The sequence below is a fragment of the Panicum hallii genome, chromosome 8 (assembly GCF_002211085.1).
Source record: "Panicum hallii strain FIL2 chromosome 8, PHallii_v3.1, whole genome shotgun sequence".
Taxonomy (NCBI): Eukaryota; Viridiplantae; Streptophyta; class Magnoliopsida; order Poales; family Poaceae; genus Panicum; species Panicum hallii.
In genome coordinates, this window is record NC_038049.1 from 16,951,518 (window position 1) to 16,960,413 (window position 8,896).

The window sequence follows — 8,896 nt, forward strand, 5'->3', positions numbered from 1 at the left end:
ACTTCAACCACTGATTATTGTTAACTTGCTTGTTTCTTTTTCTTTTTGAAAAATATGATCTGTGATAGGTGATGGAAGTAGTGGTAGTAGAGCCCGTGGTGGTGCAGCCCGCCGTTCAGGAGTTAAGATATTGGAGGGCCAAGCTGTTCTATCCGTCCAAGATCAACTAGGAAGAAGAAGCCAACTCCTAAGAGAGTCTCTCAACTCTAAAAGGTCAGTTTACAATGCTCCTAACACCTGCTCAGATTTCATTTGCTGCACAATTAGAATATTGTTTGAACAAAAGCAAGAGCATGCTTTGGCCTTTTAGAGATTTTTTGTTTCTCAGATTTTGAAATATTTCATGTCTATTTTGTAGGCCTCCATGGAGAAGATGTAGCTATGACACTCCTTGTTGGTGCATGTTCTTTGTCCAAGTTTTTTTTTTTGGTTTTGAAGTGCCCTCCTGTATTTTGCAACGCAAATGATGTTCATTTGGGATCTACATTGGTGCTCTGTGCTTCAAGCATGTACTGTGGACTGTAATATGTGGGACACTAGCAGTCTGGGACTGCATTTAGAGTGATGGATGACATCGACACATTGAGATGCCTGAATCTATCTAATCTGTGCTATAACATGTCAAATGGTCTTGTTTGTTTGTCTGTTTTTTTATACAGTTATGATGTAGGGTGGACTAGACATAGTTTCTAGTGAAATTCTACAAAATTTTTTAAAAAAATTGAATTTATTTGAATTTGATCCGAAATTCCAGAAATATCGCATTTTTCGCTGGGCACTGATTTTTTTCATTCCGGAATTGAAAACCTTGGGAGCCGTGGCGATGGAAATTAAAAATGAAATATTTGAAAGCATGGAGATGCGGGGGATCGAACCCCGTGCCTCTCGCATGCAAAACAAACTCTACCATTTGAGCTACATCCCCACGACTAGTAACAAGATGTAGTACATATACCTAAACACAATATGCTTACTAATCTTTTTGCACCAACCAACAGAACAGAGCAACCAGAAAACTGTTGATGGCAGCCTACTTATTTGCGGTCAAAAATTATGATCGCTGCAGACAAAAAAAAAAGCAAGTGGAGGAAAGGGAAACAAATGTCCCTGCAGACACGTAGAAGTCAACAGAAAGACGTTGATCCTGATGTATATATTCGTAAGCTGGTTCTGTACACCTACAGTATTCAAAATTACAAGCTCATTCTATATACAAGTTCCCTTGCGCTACACAGAACATACAAACTGAGAAGATCTAAGAAAAGAAAGAAGTTGAACGTTGCAGATTTCGCTATACAAAAATTACAGGAAAAACGAATTGTATACAGCGAGGAATGCCTGTGTAGTTTGTGCAGATTGTCTTGAGGTACCATGATCTTGCAGGGTCTAAAGTTCGCTCTGCTTTCTGTGCTAGCTGTGCGGGTGATTAAAAGTATTTAGTACCGGCGATCTGACAGGATGGAATCACTCCAAGAAAGCATGAAATCGCGCACAACTGATGGCAGATCTGCACAAAAGAGTAAGTAATACATTATATTCCTAGCAAGGAGAAATGTTCCCATAGTGATAAGATCAAGTAAACAGAATTTGACTGACTGACCTTGGAGAACCTCAAGGGCAACTGAAGGCATATCTATTTGATCTTCAACCAGTCTGTACACATCAACAAGCTGCAAAAAAAGAAATGAGTTGCATTCATTCACTGAGTGAGATTATGTCAAATTTATTTTTATTTTATAGGGACACAAGCAATTTACAGGACGATTGAACAATCTATCTATAGTACCTCTTCTACATGCAACTTGGAGTCTTCAGTGAAAGCCAGTATAAGTTGTCTCCTGATCCCAGCATCGATAAAGAACATCCGTGCTCCATCCTTTATTGTTTCAGTGAGATCAAGTTTGCTCTCCAGCTGTTGACTTCTCACAGCTTGCCTGATAGATCAAAAGATCAGGAAAATTCTAGATCGAACAAACATATGCAGGATGGCAAGACAGTGGTTCCAATACTCACGAACTGTTTTTTTTCAGTGCAGGATTGCTGCTCATCTTGGACACATATTCCTTGGCAAGAACTATAAGGTTTTCTAGTCGTTTCCACTGGAATGCCCCATCTTTGAATAATACCTGCACAGAAAAGATATGAGGAAATAATGCTAAAAAATATAAAAGGCACAAGCAATTGTAGAATCTGAAAAGTAGATGCATAATGGTGCACTTCAACATGCACTTGAAACTCGCAACTTTTCCACATTCACAGAAGAGTTTCCATTTATTTCCCAGTAATAATGCTTAATTTGACTATTTGGTTCACATAGTCTTTGCATTTATGTCAATAGGTGTAGAGACGTACAGGGATTGGGAAACACCACACACACATCTCTAATAATAGGGTCTACACAAGTTACCTGAATCAGGCGTTCTCTCAGAGCAGGGTTTGGATCTGTCAACAGACGCTTTGCTACATATGGATATGCAACCTAAATATGAGGAAACATAGAGAAAAGAATGTAAGTAAACACAGAAATGCAAATTGGTGTTTCCATGAGCTCAAAGGCAGCACACACCATACCTCAAGAAACTTAAAATCAGGCTTTAGTGTGAAGCAAATTCCTTCTTGCGTCAACAACGAACGGATAACCAAGGAAAACCTTTCTGGAATGCGGATTGGGTAGTTGTAGACGAGCTGATTGAACTTCCCTGTGATTTTAATTAACATTAAAAAATGAAGTATATTTTCCTTTGGATATTTTGAAATATCTGAACATATAACATGTTACAAAAAAACTTCTCATTAGTGGAAGGAAAAAAATGTGTACTATACATGAATAAGCAACCATACAGAAATGCAGTAAAAAATAATATTCACAATTCATATGACCAAGTGCTAAAAAAATAAAGTAACAACACATTGAGATTTGAAAAAACAACAACTTGTGTACGGCGTGAGAAAAAGAAACAAACAAGCTTTAATTTGTCAGCGTCGACACAATTCTAACCATATCAACATACCAGTCACACTCCGGAAATTGAAATCTGCCAAGCCTTTTCCAGCTGAGTTTTGCCAAATGGCTTCCAGAGCTGGAATAATTGGGGCTACATCTGTTCCACTAGGGAGGAAACCCAGCCTAGTGAAGTCATTTGCCATTTCAGCGTAATCTTCATTGACAGCATGAACAACAGCATCGATTAGGATTTGTTTATTTTGCTGCACATAGGAGATAACAATGAAAAAACAGCATGTTAACCACTTTTTGTTTCCATGTATAACGTGCAAATGTGACACTGCAAACATGAGTTCACAAAAGAGAAGGAATTCCATTTCGTGAAAATACATTTGATGCAGCATTATCAGATACAAGGTAGAAAATGCATATATATAGACAGGAAAAAAAGCAGCAATAACAATGTAACTAACTGTAAGTGCAAAGAATTCTACTACTAGACAAGAGCATTTTACAGACCTGGCTAAGGACGGCCACATTGTCAAAGTCGACATATGCAATCCGACCATCACGCATTGCAAAAATATTCCCAGGATGTGGACCTCCATGGAAAAGACCAAATTCAAGTAACTGACGCAAGGCAGCACTTACTCCAACTGTGAGAAAGCCTTCCACATCAATTCCAGCTTCTTTTATAGCCTGCATGAATGAATTTGGAATCAGTGCTGCTAAAGATTCACCATGAACTATTGCACATTTGAAACAAACAAACAACATTATGGATGGTCAAACCTGTGGGTTCGTACATCTAATTCCATCTATCCACTCCATCACCAGAACACGAGAACCTGAGAGCTGCTTGTACACTTGAGGTATCTTAACAGTTGGATCATCCTTAAAATTTTCTAGGAAATCCTCGATATTTGTAGCTTCCTAATATGATGCAAAAGGCAATTAAAAACATTAGCCTCCTATAAAATTATCAAAAAGGAAGCAAAGATAAGTAATTTAATGTTGAAACAGAATAAATGCACTTTATATTAGGAACATGACAGCGGTAACAGCAAATTTGCTAAATTGACAATGACAGTTAAATGCTACAAAGATACTTACAAGAGTGTAATCAAGTTCTTCCAAAAGTTTTTCACCAAATTCATCAACAATAAGCTCTGCGTTGCACCCTAATTTCTGAAGACTAATCCCATTCAAAAATGAAGCCAGAGTGCGGAACAGAAAAAGGTCTCGGTATATTATTGGTTCAATCCCTGGTCTCTGAACCTGCAATTTCAATGACATAAATCAAATAGATAAGTATTGATTCCCGGAGCACATTTAAGCATTTGGTTCATGACATGCGAAGTGTACAGAGACACAATTACCAGGGTATACTTATACAGTTATACTCATCCTTTTTTAAAGACCATACTTAGAAAAAAAATAATGTGTCTAGATAGAAAAAAGAATAGTAAAGGTAATAAAAGAAGTAAACTGATAACAGAAACAAAGTGAATATAGGAACCTTAATAGCAACATCCTCGCCAGTTTCTCTTAGTGTGGCGCGGTAAACTTGGCCCAAACTAGCAGCTGCTATTGTCTCTGATGAAATTTTGCTGAACAATCTCTCTAGAGGCTGTCCAAGTTCCTCCTCAATTATGGCAAAAGCCACCTACCAAGTATTCAGCAACAAACTCAACTTGGTTAATCACTCTAATTTCATCTGCACATACTCTAATATTATCTTGAAGAACAAATATCTGCTGTAACCATATACCTGGTTAGGGACTGGAGGAACATCATCTTGCAAGATGCAGAGTTCATTCATATAATCCTCTCGAATAATATCAGGCCTGTTTGCTAGAACCTGAAGAACAGAACCAAAGAAAGTTAGGACGATTGTGTAGGAAAGATAGGACCAGTGATTCCTATTGTACAATGAGATGTATCCTTTATCATCAAGGCTAAATGATATGACCTGTCCTGCTTTGATGAAAGATGGCCCCAGATCACATAAAAGATTGCGAAGCTGGCGGGCGCGATATGGAACAATTTCTTCATCCCGTCCAACCAAGAAATCATACATTAGAGATGACCAGTAAAATCCGAGTTTCCAAATTATCTACACTCCCCGACTAGCGAGGGATAGTATGGAGCCTCTTGAATCCAATACCTTCTTCCTGACCTAGCAATTGTAGAAATGCACACAATTAAAATAACTTTTAGCAAGTCAATCCTATAAACATAAAAGCTTGCAGATTTCAGTACCATTTCTGGAGTGTACTTTCGGAATGGGATACAAACACCACGTTCAATATCAAGTTGCTCCATTGCACTGCTGGGTTTGTTGCTGGATATACTTTTGAGACCTGAGCCGCTGCTGCGTGGAAGTTGGGTTACGCTTTGAGATGAGACTGGAGCACTAGTTGATGCAGCATTCATGACACAGAGGGTTGATCGCCTTCTCCTTTGGGGTGATGTGGAGATTGACCTCACAAATCCATGGTATGATGCTCGTCTGTTAGGAGTTACTGTTTGAGACCACTGCGCTGAAGTCCAGATACATGCCGTGCAGAGCTCCATCTTGGGCCTCAAGTTCCGATATCTAGAAGAGATGGCAAACTACATCAGCAAACTTTAATCCCTACTTATGGAGCGTCATTACAGCACTACTTTCCTAAAGTTAATTGTATAAGAATAAGAATAACAATCTGTTCATCTGTCTCTGACCTTTTTTTTGTGAATATTGACATCAGATTAGGTGACATTTTGAACATTAGTTTGTGCAGGTTCGCAGTTTAGAAATGGCAACAATTGAGCATGGAGAAGGGAAGCTCTCTCGGCTGCCATGGACTGAAATCCAACTCTCCTATGTAGTTTTTTTTTGGAATTTGGAAAGAACATTCACGGACTCAAATGCAGATTTCTTCATTCTGCTACGCTGTTGCCTTGCCAAACAACATTTTTGATAGGTAGACATGCAACTAATTGGAAATCACCACCTCAGGTGCATTAAGGGTGGTGTAATCAGGACACAGTAAACTTCAAGCAAGATATAGCACATAAATGCAAATTGGCGCTTAGCCATACACTATTAAGGGCCTGTTTGGATCCAACGGAAAGAGAAAGAGAAAGAGCAAAACTTTTGCTCTTTTGCACTTTTTTTGCACTTTTGGATCCAAACATTCCAAAGTGCAAAAGGGCAAATGCTACCGTAATTTTGCTAATTATGGATTAATTAGGCTTAATAGATTCGTCTCGTCATTTAGTCCTCATCTATGTAATTAGTTTTTTAATTAAACTATATTTAATACTTCTAATTAGCGTCCAAACATCTGATGTGACAGGAGCAAAAATTTTACCATTTAACTTTTTGTCATTTGCCTTTGGATCCAAACGTAGCCTAAACCTCCAAAACAAAAATTACTTGGTTAGTTTCTCCTAACAATTGGAAAAGGGGGAAATAGAGAAGAGAAGAAGGGCCCGTCCCCACGTTTTTCCTCCCCGCTCTCTCCCTCCCCGCGGGGGCCGCCAATTGACCCGCTGGCCATCGAGGGTCTCCCGTGCCGGCACCGACGGCGTGAAAACAGAAAGGATAGAGCAGCAACAGAGGGAGCTCTGAACACTCACCTTCGGCGCTTGCCGACACAGTCGCCGGCGACGGAATCGGCGGCGAAAACTCACTCCTGTCCGCAGCTCCCACGAATTCTTGGGGGCGAACTCGATGGATTCCTTCGGCGCCGAGCCGCGCACTCTCTCGCGCGCTCTTGTTTACCTGGACACGCCCTCGATTTGGGTAGGGAAAAAAATGGTTTTCTTTTCCTTTTCTTGGCACCCTTTCTGTGGCGCCGAGTGGAGGAGCACACGCAGCCGTGGCCATGGCGAATTGGCGATTGGCGAAGATGGGTGGAGTCGATGCTGGCCACTCAGTGTTAGGCTGGTGCCAATGCGGGGCGATACCGCCCCCTGTCGCCCCGGCCCAGGTGAGAGGGAGAGAGAGCTGTAGTGCTACTGGGCGACAGCGGGCGCTAGGCAGTAGTGTTATGCTCCCGCTGGCGTTGGCAGGCGCGGTGGGGCGGTAGGCGGGCGGTAGCGAGGCGGTGCGTTGCGCGGCGGGTTCCAGGCGAGAGGACGTAACGTGGCGCGTTTTGATTGGTCCACGCGGACTATCCGTTGAACTGGTCGTTATTTGACCGTTTGAACTCCAAAAAATTTAAAAAAAATTGCAAAAAATTTCAAATTTCATCTCTAACCCCCTATAAATACTCCATCCGGTTTTCACTCCTTCCACACCCCATTTGAGCTCATTTCTCCCATCCACACTTCAAGATTTGGTTAAGCATGTGGGCACATAGTCATCCTTAGATTTATGTATTTTTTTATTTATTATGTAATTTTTTATTTATTATGTAATCGGTAACTTTTTTTAAGTTGAATAAAATTAGTTTATTGAATTATTTTGCGTACGCGAACAAAAGAAAGTGAAATAATTAAATCTGAAAAAGAAAAGCTGACGTGAACGAGAGAGAAGTGAGAGCTGGCATTATAGGCTCTGTATTGAAGGGGTGGGGTGAGAGTGAGGTGAGAGTGGGGGCAAGAGCTGACGTGGCGGGGCGAGAGTGAGGCGATGCACTGGACTCAGCTTTACGGCGTGGCCACGTCACCCGTGCCCAAACTGGGGGGAAACCTTGCTATGCACAGCCACAAGTACGGTGCCCGCTCCCTGATCGCTTCGAGTTGGACCACGGGAAATTTCCAAATTGGGGAAATAGATAGGATTTGGAATGAACCTTGAGCTTCCGTAATTAAACACTCCATACATTATCTTCCACCTCCGTGGGACGAGAAATATCTAGCTTTCTCTGTCTTTAGTGTATTTTTTTCGGGGTTGGGATACTGAAGATGCTCAAAAGAAAAGGCTTGGGCCTGGCGTTTGGTTCAGGCAAACTGTGTTATGAGACGCGCGTGCTGAAATTTGATAAGCATTTTCAAAAAAATTACCAAATACTCTCTAAGAATCCCCAAAAAATTTCAATTGTATCTTAGAATATTGTGTTTCTTTGTCAGAAATATCCATTTTTCTAACAAAGCACTAAAGTTAGACATCAACCAAACAAACTACGCTATGCTTTTGCGGGTATATTCGGTGGCATGATTTAATTCTCACTTAGGACAAAGAACAGAGGATAATGGGACCACAGGAATCTTCTGAGCAGAATCAACGCCGGCGCCCAGCACTCCTCAAGCCAAGTCACGTCAACCACCCCCTCCGCTTCTTTTTAGTCTGGGTAGTGTGGTTGACTAAGGATAGAGATACTTAAGAAAGATAATTGTAGGTATTACCCGCTTGCTTCGGGTACCGGTTTACACCTGGTCTGCCAAGCATATCCGGCTATTAGCTCTACGACCAATCCAAACGTGGGGGACTAGGAAGGACGGACAGGGCTGTCACCACCACCACCTACCCCGATAGACTGTGGGAAAGGGTAGCAAATAAAGGCGACTTCAAGCCTAGACACCACGTCTACGCTATCGATCACTACTTCTAATCCCGGCAAAACTCCGTCTTAAGACTCAAATCCTTAGGCTAGAAGCAAACATCCGAGGACGAATGATGATCCCACAAGCGAATGATAACTAGAACTTAACCTTGATAAGTACTCACTACCGTAGACGAACCCAGATACTTAATCAAAAGAGGTTCGTATCCGCCGAGATACAAGTAGAGGGAGGCCGACAACTCCGGCTCTCCTCCCAAACTTCTCCTCCACACACTCCCTAACCTACTCTACAAAGTATCTCTAAAAGGGTGGAGCCCCCCTACTTCTTCTCTTCTCCAAAATGGTGTGTGTTGAATGAGGGGGAGAGGGCCTCCTTTTATAGCCTCCCAGGGTGGTTCCCGCCATCTTTAAGTATGGAAACCTTAGCCACGGTCTTGAGGAAGCGTAAGGGGTAATC

The 8,896-nt window shown here is 41.4% G+C and overlaps 1 pseudogene; it reads right to left on the bottom strand.

Annotated features, from left to right (window-relative positions):
• Positions 1-1,143: 1,143 nt before the first annotated feature.
• LOC112872439 lies at positions 1,144-6,809 on the bottom strand (annotated as a pseudogene).
• Between the last annotated feature and the right edge of the window lie 2,087 nt (positions 6,810-8,896).